Source organism: Eptatretus burgeri, chromosome 10 (genome assembly GCF_056783735.1).
Source record: "Eptatretus burgeri isolate ZD-2024b chromosome 10, Ebu_testis_v1, whole genome shotgun sequence".
NCBI lineage: Eukaryota > Metazoa > Chordata > Myxini > Myxiniformes > Myxinidae > Eptatretus > Eptatretus burgeri.
Window position 1 is genome coordinate 42,348,007 of NC_140970.1, and position 13,134 is coordinate 42,361,140.

Here is a 13,134-nt window from a genome sequence, read left to right on the forward strand (position 1 = left end):
TGACAAGGCATGAAACATTCTCTCAGGGTGACGGGGCACGGTTCTGGGTCGCGCAAATGTCATAACTTTTTTTTTAATACAAGTTTTATTTTTTTTAACCAGATTTGCTTTGATTCCCTGTTGAGCACCCTGCAAAACCTCAAGAAATATACACAGATCTGACAGACCCTTTGGATAGGCAGTATCTCTGGGGGCCAGGGTATGAGATTTTGCAGTGAATGTATTCAATCATGCAGCTCAATGATGCTGGTTAGTTTTGTTACATTCCTAAATTTTTTGTTCACTCAAATAATATAATTCTCCAAACTGTCTTAAAAGAGAAGTTTAATGCTTTGGAAATTTCACATTTTCTTGTGTATCTATGGAGGAGATAACATAGCCTTGCTTGCTTAAAGTAAATTGATTTATCGGCTTAATTATTTCTTTCAATCATCAGCTTTCACAACAGATTTCGTCCAGACAATATCCGATCCTCAAAATCAAAATAATACTTTGTTGATATACTTTAATTAGTCCGTGAGAACACATTGTGGAAAATCGTATCATGTAATGCATGAAATCACTGCAAGCTCCGAATTTGAAAACTATCGCACTTACAAAAGCAATGTATATCTAATATAATATATATGTATATATATATATATATATATATATATATATATATATATATATATATATATATATATATATATATATATATATATATATATGTATGTATATATATGTGAATATATATATACATATATATACATATATATATATATATATATATATATATATATATATATATATATATATATATATATATATATATATATGTATGCATGTATATATATATATATATATATATATATATATATATATATATATATATATATATATATATATATATATATATATATATATATATATATATATATATATATATATATATATATATATATATATATATATATATATATATATATATATATATATATATATATATATATATATATATATATATATATATATATATATATATATATATATATATATATATATATATATATATATATATATATATATATATATATATATATATATATATATATATATATATATATATATATATATATATATATATATATATATATATATATATATATATATATATATATATATATATATATATATATATATATATATATATATATATATATATATATATATATATATATATATATATATATATATATATATATATATATATATATATATATATATATATATATATATATATATATATATATATATATATATATATATATATATATATATATATATATATATATATATATATATATATATATATATATATATATATATGTATATATATATATATATATATGTATATATATATATATATGTATATATATATATATATATATATATATATATATATATATATATATATATATATATATATATATATATATACACACATATATATAAAAATAAAAATGACGGTTTTTACAGCCATTTTCCCTGCTGTGCAGGGGTTGGCTTTTTCTTGAGGCAATGTTTTATGGCCGGATGCCCTTCCTGACGCCAACCCTGGTCGCCTCTTACAACACACAGGGATACGGTACACCTATTCTAACCGGGGCATACACTGGGACCAGTACACTGGTACTCATTTCGCCGACCTCAGAAGGATGACAGGCTGAGTCAACCCCCTGGTGTTAATTCAGCAGCCAACGGGGCTTGAACTCAGGACCCTCAGATCCCAAGCCGCCACCCTAACCACTAAGCCAACACCAGGCTTGTATATATGTATATATATATATGTGTATACAGTAATCCCCCTTATATCGCGGTTCACCGATCGCGCCCCCGCTTCATCGCGGTTTTTCCATTGGAACCTAACTCATTTTTTCTGCGGATTCCCCCGGTACATCGCGGTAATAATATATAAAATATAAATTATTGAAGCAGTAAATAAAATGCGTAGCGCTCGACCAGTCACACAAAGCATGAGACAAAGTTTCGCTTGTGAACTTCCAATATTTTCTATGGGAGGGAGAGAGAAGAGGGGGGAGGGAGAGAGAAGAGGGGGGAGGGAGAGAGAAGAGGGGGGAGGGAGAGAGAAGAGGGGGAGGGAGAGAGAAGAGGGGGAGGGAGAGAGAAGAGGGGGAGGGAGAGAGAAGAGGGGGAGGGAGAGAGAAGAGGGGGAGGGAGAGAGAAGAGGGGGAGGGAGAGAGAATAGGGGGAGGGAGAGAGAAGAGAAGGGAGGGAGAGAGAAGAGAAGGGGAGAGAGAGAGAGAGAGAGAGAGAGAGAGAGAGAGAGAGAGAGAGAGAGAGAGAGAGAGAGAGAGAGAGAGAGAGAGAGAGAGAGAGAGAGAGACAGAGAGAGAGAGAAGGGGGTGGGGGGATAAGGGGAGGCAGAGGAAGCTTGGATGGGGGGGCGGTCAGAAGAGGGGAATAGCAAGGAAGGGGAGATGTGGGGAGAGTGATGCCTCACCAAATGTTGCTATTCACTGTGGGAGGGATAGGTGCGAGGAAGGGGGTGTGAGAGAGAGAGAGAGAGAGAGAGAGAGAGAGAGAGAGAGAGAGAGAGAGAGAGAGAGAGAGAGAGAGAGAGAGAGAGAGAGAGAGAGAGAGAGAGAGAGAGAGAGAGAGAGAGAGAGAGAGAGAGAGAGAGAGAGAGAGAAAAGGGGGTGGGGTGGAGGGGTGGAGGGGTGGAGGGGGAGGAGAGAAAGGTGATGGGAGGAGGGTGGGGTTAACAAAGAGAATGATTATGTTATGCTTAATGACTGAGCACACACACACACACACACACACACACACACACACACACACACACACACACACACACACACACACACACACACACACACACACACACACACACACACACACACACACACACACACACACACACACACACACACACACACTAATTGAGGTTTCAGTACCCAACAATTTTAGTCTAAACAATGCAGACATCATGAAAAGAAGTTAAAAGATCTTGGAAGTTGAAGAGATCCGAAATTGTACCAGTGATCGTTGAAGCAATGGCAATGAGGAAGAAGAACCAAACAGAGATCTGAAAAAACATCCCTGGGAATATTACTACAAACGAACTGCAGTGTTGGATCCTGTCTGGTGCTCAGTGAGGATCCTCAAAAAAGCTCTCCAAACAAAACTTTGAGAACAAAACTTCACACCTTGGTCCATGATTCGTGACCGCCCTGACCGAAATGGAGGTGGACACTTCAAGCCCTGGGAGGACTCCGTTCCACCTTCTGAAACTTGCATATGGAGACAACGAATAACACACACATTACAGTACATCAACTTTGGTACATCTGAGGTGATGAAGGTAGTGGTCAAGTTTCATCGAAATCGTGTATGTAATTTTGGAGAAAAGAGCAAATACCTATTTGAGGGGGTTTTGGGGGCTACCCCTCTGTAAACCCCCTTAATGAGCCCAGATTTGTGGCCAAGTTTCATCAAAATTGTGTGTTTGGTTCAAGCGATAATGATTGAAGTGTTTACGGGCTGACTCACTCACCCACCCACCTATGGACACTGCTTGATCGCATAAGCTTACCAGACTAAAGTCCAGGTGAGCTAATAATGGAAGAACAAATCATTTCATTGAGGAAAAAACAATAAGTGTGGAAGAGTCATCTTTTCTATAATTTGAAAACCAATTGGTGATTTCAATGTGGTCATTCAATGTCATGAGGGTGTAGGACAAGAAGGGTCCTTCCTTGGCTTCACAACTGGAAATACAGTGGCTTATTTCCATTCCTTAAGAATGTAAACTTTTATTTTTGTGAAACTTTCCAACTTCAAGTGTTTGAACATCTCATAAGGCATGGTATCCATCCCCTGTATTGTGCACTATTCCTTACAATTCTAATCACTTTGAGCACCGTGGGAAACTCATAATTACCTTCCACCGATATATTCATTACTTTTCATAAGATTCGACTTGTCTTTCACAAAATATCATTTAAAATTCAGAAAGGTGCAGGATCACTCTTTTCTTCACTACAAACTGAAGCCAACACAGCAGGGAAGTTAACCATTATAACATCCATAACCACATATCTATCTCATCTCTTGCCCTCTTTGACTCCAGTATAGTTTTGTGGCTACATTTATGTAAACACCAATCTTCTTCTTCCTTATTTTCTTCTTCCTTATTTTCTTCTTCTTCTTTTTCATCTTCAACTGCCCCAATTATTCCCACATTCTTGTGAGGTTGGTGGGGGGAAGTTTTTGGCCCAAGTCTTTCATGAACCGGCTTGCCAGACCTGATGCTCGATTAAATACTGAGGGCAGGAATTTGTAATTTGTTCATGGTGTTGCCGAATCAATCATCCTTCTTGTGAAATACCGGGATGACAATTTATAGAGGTGAGTGTGCATACCTCTCGGCCATCCTATCATCAGCCATCTTGTTCCAGTGAGACAACATTCTAAATGTAGTTTTTTTTAGATCGTCGACGACAAAGTCCAGAAGAGCGGTTAAAGCCATAGCGATGTCCTTGAGTCACAGTCAGTCAATCAGTCCTTTCTTCCTTCCGGCAATGGGTCCAATAACATTTTTTGTTTCTTTCCCCACTCCTCCGAGGTGGTTCAACGGATTGTTTTGAAACTCAACATGATGATTCATGACCAAACACCAATGGAACGCTTTTTAAATTTGCATCCAGGTGGTGAGATAATTCGCTAATTAACTCAAAATGTAATCAACGTTTGCATGTCCATCACACATCATGAGATTCCGTCATCTCACGAGATGTTTAGTTGTTTAACTTAAACCTTTTAATTTAACCACGGGAGACGAGTGTCTGTTGCATTTGAGAACCTTCTTCATTGTTATTGTTGTGATTACTGCAAAACTAACCTCTTAATTATCCTCACCAGAGGAAAGGGTATTGCATTTGAGTCCATTTGTTTGTTTGTCCACACAGAATGTGGGGTGTATTAATTAATTACATACTATTGAAAAACCTTGATACCCCTAAATACACAAGAACCCAAAGACCCTTTAAAAGGCTGAAGACTTAAACACCCTTTAAGACCCCTAAAACCCCCGAAGACCCCCCAAGACCCTCTTAATCACCTAATGCAGCCCGAATATGACTGCCCTACATCGGGAGAGGAGCGTCTGTCCCACTTGCGACTATTCATTTGAATTTCCATCCAGGTGGTGATATAATTAGCTAATTCAGTCAAAATGTAATATATGTTTGGATGTCCATCACATACCAGATTCCATCATCTCCCTTTCCTCATTATTTAATTTTAACCTTTTCATATTTTTACGTTTGAGGGGGGGGGGGGTATGCATTCAAAGGGTAATTAGGATGTTAATTAGGTATGCCATGCTGTTCGAGTTTACCAGGATCTCGATGTAATAAGTAGCAATTCAGTGGTGATAAGTTGTCTAGTAAATGTTCATTTCTTCAAGGGGGAAATGATAATTGTCACGTAATTAGATAGGGACACGGGATAGGGTAAGTGTGTCTGCGTAAACCCCTTTTAGTAGTCCCTGGAGGCTGGCCGTGACATCACAGGACAGTGCAGCGGATGGCTCCGCCCCGTGATCACGATTGGCAGAAGGCGACGGCGGTGGGCCAATAAACGGCTCGATTGGAAGTGACGAGGACAGGAGGATAAAAAGGTTCTGTTCGGGGTCGAAAAGGAAGAGGAAGAAGATCGGGACAAAAAGATCGTGTTTTTTTGGTGTGGAGGCTGTTGCGCGGGAAGCATACTTGTTGTTATGCTGATTCGATCGTGTTCTTCATCGTGTCTTGGAGCCTTGCTGAGCCTCGTGCCTCACCTTGGTTGGCTCTGGGGTTCTGCTGACTCGGAGTACGGGGTCAAACGGCGGGCGGACCTGCCTCCCTCTCCTGCTCGCAACTTGGCGCCAGAACTGGTTCCCTGGTGGCTGTGAGCGGACTTGGGCCAGGACCAGGAGATCGACAGCACCACGGTTTCTCCTGCCCCCCTGACGAGAGCAAGGCCAGCTCGTCCGACGCCGATCCAGGGACAGTTGCGTCCACACCACGGTCCAGCCTGACCACCAGAAGTAGCTACGTTGTGTGTGTGTGTGTGTGTGTGTGTGTGTGTGTGTGTGTGTGTGTGTGTGTGTGTGTGTGTGTGTGTGTGTGTGTGTGTGTGTGTGTGTACTTGGCGCCTTAGAGGGTTTGAGATCTATATATTCATTGGAATTGTCTGTTTTCCCCACGCCCGATCCCACACCATCCCATCGAATCGCCCCGGATCCCTCTTCTTGCCGAGTCTTGTTATTTCTGGTTAATAATAAAAACAAATAAACATCATCAACTCAGTGAAAAGTGACTCGTGCCACCTTCCTCGTCCCGTTTGCGGTAGAGCGATTAGAACCGCCATGTTTGGGTTATAAACAAATAAACCGCCTCCATCGTTTTGGCTCATTCTACGTTGGCGGGACTGTTCAAGTCCCGTGGACGTCACATTGGTGTCAGGAGTGGGATGTTCGAACCCCTCTAAATTATATTTGGTATCGGGAGAATATACCAAGATTAGAATCTCGTCACGAATTGGAATATAAAATTACTACAGGAAAGCGCGCGAGCGTGGGAAAATTTTGGCGGGATTTTTCAAATTAAAATTAATTGGCGGCAAACGGGACTTCTGCACCATGGCGGATGTGCAGATGTTTGAGGAGGAAGGCCACGTGTCTGGCAGCGAGTCGGGGGAAGAAGGGAGAGACGGGGGTAGGGTTGGAACCTCCCCCATTCCGAGCGTGGACCGTGCTTCATCGCCCGTAACGGAGCCGGCAGCGCCGGAAACCGGCACGATGACGATCTGGACAATGTTGGAACGTTTAATGAGTGCAATTACAGCACAGGGGGCAAAAATGACGGCACAGGGGGCACAAATGGCAGAAATGACGGCACAAATGGAAAATCAATTCGTGAAACAGAGGGCAAAAATGACGGCACAGGGGGCAGAGATGGCGGATCGATTGGGGGTAATGGGGGAACAGTTGGGTGCACGGATTGATTTAATGAGGGATGAATTGGGGGAAAAGATGGAGAAAATGAAAACTGAGATGCAGGAGTGTGTGGATGTTAAATTGGGAGAAATACAAAGCAAATTCGAGGATAGATTGGAGGAAACAAAGGTAGAAATTACATTGGAGGGGGAAAATATACAAAAAAAATTGGTAGATAAAATTGATGCAACGAACATTCGGGTTGATAAAGTGGATGAAAGCCTGGAGCGTCATCGTGCCTGTGTGGATGCTCGTATGCAGCTGCAAGTAGAAGAGTGGGGAGAGCTGAGGAAGCAAGGGATGAATTTGGCGGAGGAGGTAAAAGGATTGGAGGCTCGTTTGGACGAACAAGATAAAATTATGAGCCAAGATGAAGTCTTGGATAAAGGCCTGGTAGAGCCGTCTTTTGTAAGTAGAGTGTCCGGGTTGGTTGAGGAGCAGCTACAAACTCGCGACGGAGCCTTGGAGGAGGTTGTGCGGGCCCAGAAGATCCTGCGGGAAGAGGTGAATCGGTCCATTCAACGTTTGGAACAGGAGGCAAAATTGACCCATGAGACCCTCACCACAAAACATCTTTGGCCACAGTGGGCTCCGAAATTGGATACGCAGCCACAAGGGTGTTTGATCCCTGGGCTGGATTCGGACGGGGGAGAAACTGAGAAGCGGGCCACCGTAAAAGAGATCCCCCTGGTAAATTTTGACGTGTCAGGGAGCCTTGAAGCTTTTCTGACGCAATTTGAGTGTATTTCCCGACTAAACGCGTGGAATGAGCGGGAACGTACAGGGAATTTGGTGGTAACGTTGCGGGGACCAGCCGCAGATGTGTTAAACGTGATCGCGGAGGGGATGTTGACCAGCTCCCACATTTGCGAGGCGTTGAGCCGTCGGTTTGGGTTTGCAGCGAACTGTGATCTGGTGCGGGCCCAGCTCCAGCACCGCAGATTAAAGCCAGGTGAGACAGTGCAGGAGCTGGCACAGGACATTTACCAATCAGTCAGGATCGCGTATCGGGACCTTACAGTGGAGGCATGGGACAGACTGGCACTAGAGAAATTTTTAGCTGCTCTTCCTGACCCTGAGGTCCGAGTGCTAGTGGAGCTACAGGATCCATCCACCGTGCACCGAGCGGCCGAGTGCGCGGCCAGGCTGGCCTCGTGGAGGCGGCTGGGTCGGGTGCCAGAGAGGCCATCGGTGATGGTCCGACAGGCGGAGATCCAGGATCAGGGAGGGGGGCTGGGAGAAATTGGCATTACCCAAATGTTTCAGGAAATTTGCCAGAAACTGTCAAGTTTGATAAAGGGTAATCCGGTAGTTAGTGCGCCAAAGCGGCGGGGTCCAGCCCAGCCAATAGAGCAATTCAATTATGGCCGAGGGGGTCCGGAACCGGAAGAGACATTTCACCGATACTCACGGGGGCCTTTTATGGGGAGTTGTTTCCGGTGCGGGCGAAGAGGACACGTGCAACGATATTGCCGGTACCCGGCGATGGAGGGACCCTCCAATAGACTTTTAGACTCGGAGAGGGTGAATCCTCCTGCTGAACCGCCAGGTCTATCCGAGATGCCCTTTCATAGGTCGGGTCCGGAGATCACTGTCGGGGGTCGGGGAGACTAGATCGGGCTGAGCATATAGGGCCATGCTCGGCTGCTGACATTGTGGCGAAATGCCTCCTTTGGTGAAAAATAGTGAATTGTGGGAAAATTGGCATGTGTTTGTAAGTTCTGCTGGGTTTTAGAGTGACAAACGGGACAGTGGGTAATTGGTAACAAAGCGGGCACAAGTGGCTGTCCAATGGCTGGTGCGTGGATCGGGTGAGAAGTGCTGTGTGAGTTGTTTTAAGTTAAGAAGTGAATTGTATGGTGCACACATTGATTTTTTATTGGACATGGTGTGGTACCAACGAAGGTCATGGTCGGCGAAGTGTTAGAAATGCAGGTGTCACATGTAAGGCCGATGGGGTGGGGGAGTCATGTGGGTTTTGTGGGTGGGGATGATGTGCTTGTCCGCAGGGATTGCTGAAGCTCACGGTGAGCATGAATTGCGACCCCCTTCAAGGAGATTCACCACCTGGTGGCTAATGGTGACAGTGTCTGGAGGCAACTGGGAGAGGGTCTGGTTGGGCGACCAAGGCGGGTAGGACCTTGGCGACCCAGGAAGGCCAGAGGAGCCAGTGAGACCCCTTCCAGAGTGTTGTACGGGATTAGAGCTGATGGCTACCAGGGGGGAGAGAATCAAAGGGAGCGGGGCGGAGAAACGTCCGGGTTAGATTAAAGCTTACCTGTGGGCATGGTTGCACCTGAGATGCCCCCATCATCTTGTGGTAACCCACCCCACGGCCATGACGGGATTCAGCCTGCATGATTAAAATGAGGACCATGACCTAGAAATGTGATGATGACCATGGTGTGAGTGTTGTGAAGATGTATGAGTCCCACTCGATCCCGCACAACTTGACATGTGCAGCAAGGGCATGATGTCCGCATAATTTTGGGGCAAGCAAATTTGAAAATTGGCTCCCCAGGTAACGCTGGGTCTATTAGCATCCACTGGGGGAGGCGGTCAAGTGTAAATATCCTGTGAATAGTGTCGTTAAGGCTTAGAGTACGAATGTAAAGTACAAGTGTTGTGTTTTTGTGGAACCTTTTGTTTCCCCTCCCCAGATCACTGGAAGAGTGTTGGGCAAGAGCGATGATCCAGAAGATGGAGTGCAACTTCGCTCAGTGCTCTCATGTGATAAAATAAAATAAAAAAAACAAAAAATAAAAAAAACGAATGATTGTTTAGGCGAGGATAAGGCCATAAGGGGGTAGTACATTAAGCAGGATAGCTAAGTTAGCTGCGACTCGCTGCCCATTGCCCCTCCTACTTTATTTTGTTAGGTTAATTAGGTGTGAGTCAGTAAGTGTTAAGGCTGGTACGGTAGCACCTGTGATATACCTTGCAGGAGCTGCGGTACCAGAGGAGGGGGCAGTGTTACGTTTGAGTGGGGATATGCATTCAAAGGGTAATTAGGATGTTAATTAGGTATGCCATGCTGTTCGAGTTTACCAGGATCTCGATGTAATAAGTAGCAATTCAGTGGTGATAAGTTGTCTAGTAAATGTTCATTTCTTCAAGGGGGAAATGATAATTGTCACGTAATTAGATAGGGACACGGGATAGGGTAAGTGTGTCTGCGTAAACCCCTTTTAGTAGTCCCTGGAGGCTGGCCGTGACGTCACAGGACAGTGCAGCGGATGGCTCCGCCCCGTGATCACGATTGGCAGAAGGTGACGGCGGTGGGCCAATAAACGGCTCGATTGGAAGTGACGAGGACAGGAGGATAAAAAGGTTCTGTTCGGGGTCGAAAAGGAAGAGGAAGAAGATCGGGACAAAAAGATCGTGTTTTTTTGGTGTAGAGGCTGTTGCGCTGGAAGCATACTTGTTGTTGTGCTGATTCGATCGTGTTCTTCATCGTATCTTGGAGCCTTGCTGAGCCTCGTGCCTCACCTTGGTTGGCTCTGGGGTTCTGCTGACTCGGAGTATGGGGTCGAACGGCGGGCGGACCTGCCTCCCTCTCCTGCTCGCAACTTGGCGCCAGAACTGGTTCCCTGGTGGCTGTGAGCGGACTTGGGCCAGGACCAGGAGGTCGACAGCACCACGGTTTCTCTTGCCCCCCTGACGAGAGCAAGGCCAGCTCGTCCGACGCCGATCCAGGGACAGTTGCGTCCACACCACGGTCCAGCCTGACCACCAGAAGTAGCTACGTTGTGTGTGTGTGTGTGTGTGTGTGTGTGTGTGTGTGTGTGTGTGTGTGTGTGTGTGTGTGTGTGTGTGTGTGTGTGTGTGTGTGTGTGTGTGTGTGTGTGTACTTGGTGCCTTAGAGGGTTTGAGATCTATATATTCATTGGAATTGTCTGTGTTTTCCCCACGCCCGATCCCACACCAGCCCGTCGAATCGCCCCGGATCCCTCTTCTTGCCGAGTCTTGTTATTTCTGGTTAATAATAAAAACAAATAAACATCATCAACTCAGTGAAAAGTGACTCGTGCCACCTTCCTCGTCCCGTTTGCGGTAGAGCGATTAGAACCGCCATGTTTGGGTTATAAACAAATAAACCGCCTCCATCGTTTCGGCTCATTCTACGTTGGCGGGACTGTTCAAGTCCCGTGGACGTCACAATACAATTTGACCTTAATCATTAGTTAATTTAACCACTTAATTAAATTTGGTCTTGATCATTATTCAATTCAATCTCTTGATTAAATTATAACTTATTGATATAATTTATGTCTTCTTGCTTTGAAGCATGGGAAAGAAAGGGGGAGGGGAGTACAGAGAGTTGGGGTTGGGGCAGAGGGGACAGTCCTTTTCGTCCTTTTACTCTTTTAAGACTCTTTCGACACTTCAGACCCCTCTGCACTCCTTAAGACCCCATAGACCACCTAAAAACCCTTTTAGAACCTGAAGACCCCAAAGACCATTTTGAACCAGAAGACCCTTGAGACCTTTTAGAATCCCAAGACCCTTGAGAACCCGAAGACCCCGAAAACCTGAAGACGCCAAAAACACTAAGACCAAATAAGACCCTCTTTATCACATAATGCAGTCTGACTGCGACCCCCCCCCTCCATTTGGAGACGAGCTTGTCGCATTTTGGAATCTCCATTGTTGTTGTTGTTGTTGTTGTTGTTGTTGTGATAACTGCAAAACTATATTTGAGAATATAATTATGCTCGGAATCAAGATTGTATTATTTCATCAAGCTCTGCGATTTTAGTTTTATCAAACTTTTTCACTTCTTGATCTTGGTTGGTACACAGTCAATGTCACCGAGCAAAAGTGGTACACTTTTTACGATAGGTTTAAAACCTCTGCTCTGAACTCTCCTGCGAGTCCAATTATCGACATAACTCCCCTATCGACATAACTACAACTATCATGGCAACCTGGGAGGATGTTGTGACAATTAAAGTCACTGTATCGAACACAAAAAGATTATGGATTAACTGTCTCATATTAAAAAGACTAACCACTCCAACCATTATGTCATTTTTATAATCTGTAATACATATCATGATGGATTATGAAAATTAACAACCATAAAATATCCATTGTGAAAAAAATAACTTTCAAACCCATCTCGCACTCAAGATTGTTTTTGAAACAATATTCTTTCGCTTTTAACCCTTGCCAAGCAAATAAAACATCGTCTCCCTATGTGGGAGTTCAGTGCTTTCAGAAAGAAATAAACCCAGAAGTGAACGAGAAGTGCATTCGGAAGAGCCCATACTTCCGCCCTGTAATGACTGACCCACGAGAACATATCGGGCCCAATACATTTTTAAATATCATGCTATATATCGGTTTAGCCCTATCTCTCAATGGTGAAGAATCACTTTTAAAATTCTAGTAGTCGTATCCAGATCCGGATCTTCACCAAAATCTAATCAGTACGTCCTTGTCACACACCCAACCTGTCCACAAAATTTCATCCGGATCCATCCATAACTTTTTGAGATATCCTGTACACAAACAAACAAAGAGTCAAACAAATAAATGAAATTGCTCGTTGAGCAAGGAATTGCCGGAATAACTTTGTCATATCTCCATGAGCTCTGAAAAAACAAAAACCTGGAAATCAATTTGGTTCTTATGAGTTATAGCACTTAGTTTAGTCATGATCATAACTTGGAAGTCAATCGGACTTGAAATGGCGTTTTTTTTTAATCGCAATTTGAAATTTTTGATCCGACCCCCCTGACATTCGACCCCCGACCGCTAAGAAGGGTGTTGGTGTGACACCCCAATGAGACATATGCTTGGATGCAGTATTGGAAGATGCACATTTTGGATTTGATTTGAAGTTGATGCGACCATTTTAGCGAACGTTATTGCGAAAATAAGAGTATTTCGGTGACCTTGACCTTTGACCGAGATTCACCAAAAACGACAAGTGTCTAAGTTGGACCATGGCCGATGTCTGTACCCAGTTTGGTCATGATCGCTGAAACGGTGTGGCTGCTACAGAGTAAACAAACGCACAAACAAACAGACAGACAGACACACAGAATGACACACACAACCGACCAACATTGGGATTTCGGCAATTA

The 13,134-nt window shown here is 43.5% G+C and overlaps 1 long non-coding RNA gene across 1 annotated transcript in view; it reads right to left on the reverse strand.

The window, feature by feature from the left end:
- Positions 1–13,134, reverse strand: part of LOC147018409 (uncharacterized) — a 53,206-nt gene that overhangs the window by 24,176 nt on the left and 15,896 nt on the right. The window lies entirely within an intron of this gene.